Genomic DNA, 1,900 nt, shown 5'->3' on the forward strand with positions numbered 1-1,900 from the left:
AAACTACACCCACACAGGCCCATAAACTTAGCTATACACATTCCCTTAAACACATTCGGTCAACACACATAACCCATACCCAAAAACAAGGATTTGACATACTAGTCATATTCCCCGAGCCAAACCAAGTTCAAGCAAGAACAATCGCTCATGAAAAGCAAACCACCCCTGGAGGTTTCAAATCACCATACCAACTGACCATCTAGGCTTACTAGGAAAGATGCGTCGTCACTCGGGTACTACCTCAAGCTAGTACAAAAGTCATGCCTCTATCACCCAACTAACAAGTTGTTAAACCTATTACACGTTGCATACACCTCTCACCTAACCACATGCTCTATGGCAAATTCAAGCCTAAACTACAACTACTACAGCCTACTGCAAGCTATAAGTCAACTATGCCTAGAGTACGGGCTCACTAAGCCGCCCGACATGTAAAAAGCACCCCCCTGCTCTGCCAAAGATAGGCTGACAGACCCAGATGGTCAGTCACACCAACATCATCGAACAGAGAACATTTCATCCACCTCCACTGTAAATAGAGGCTCCTCCCCTCACACTCAACAAGAGGATTAACATACAAGATGCTTGGAGAGAGCACATACACACATAATGAGACACATTTGGGAATTGGTCACCCCCACTCTCTAACCATATTCTCTACTCTCTTAAACATTATATTCTCTCATAATATGAGTTGATGACTCCCCTTCCATTATCACTTACTGACTTGATCGTCAGAACACCTTTTCATATACCTCCCCCTGTGGGCTCGGACTCAACCCAGGTCCTCATCCAACACAGGGGAGCACCCCGGGAAGCACCACATCAGGCACTCCAGCCTAGCAACCTCTAGATAGAGACCAATTCATCTGAAATTACAGACCTCGAGCCAGGTCCCAACCCGGCTCACCCTCTTGTAACCGAGTAGTTGAACAACTTACTTGCTTGTTTTGGGTACCCAAATATTCTTGGGTCCCTTAACGTTAGTTTTCTTGGGATCTTGTCCCTTTTCAATCCAAATATATTATCCTTTGGCTATACCATGCAATTTAATAACACAAGTAGTAGTATGATCAGACAAACCACAATACAAACAAGTAGGTCATTTATGATATCATTTTTTTGAAAAATCAACATCTTTCTTGTATGACCACTTTTTAGCATGTTGTATCCCAACCCAGATCTATCACCAACACTTCTCTCAATGCAGGTAAGTTCTCCAATTTATGACTACTATTATAGAAATTAGCCATGATTTCTTTTAGGTGTGTATTCTCTTTTTCCAAAGATGGACATTTTTCATAATAGGGTATCATACTAATTTTAGAAGCACAATCACATATAGAATTTGCATAGATAAGACCTAAGGTTTCATTTTCAAGTTGGAGTTCATCAATAAATTTCAACATTTCAAGAATTTTTTTTTCATGTACTAAAATTAACCTTTTCCTATCGACATTAATATTTTCTAATTTTTGAGTTCGTTATGCAATTCTACATAAGAACCAAATAGTACATCATATGTGAGGGAATCATCAGAATCAGAGTTACTAACCTCACTAGAGTTGTCCCGCTCACTACTCTTGCAAGAATCGTGATTTTGCATCATTTGGGATAGTTTGGCCGATGCTTCATCGTATGAGGTGCTTGAAGTGTAATGCCCCGAAAATCATTTCATATTTAATATATTTAATCTCTAAGAAAAATGGGTAGATTTTTCTTTCCTTTTTTTTATGTAACCTATAACTTACAAATCATTTTCACTTTTCCCATATTCCATTATCAAGACGACACATTTTCAAACCTTGCGGAAATAAAATTCTTAATACATTGAAGGTAATTAAACGAACATAATTCTTTTCTAAATACTTCTCATTCATAAAATTCTTGAATAAAT

Source organism: Lupinus angustifolius, chromosome LG11 (assembly GCF_001865875.1).
Source record: "Lupinus angustifolius cultivar Tanjil chromosome LG11, LupAngTanjil_v1.0, whole genome shotgun sequence".
Classification (NCBI taxonomy): domain Eukaryota; kingdom Viridiplantae; phylum Streptophyta; class Magnoliopsida; order Fabales; family Fabaceae; genus Lupinus; species Lupinus angustifolius.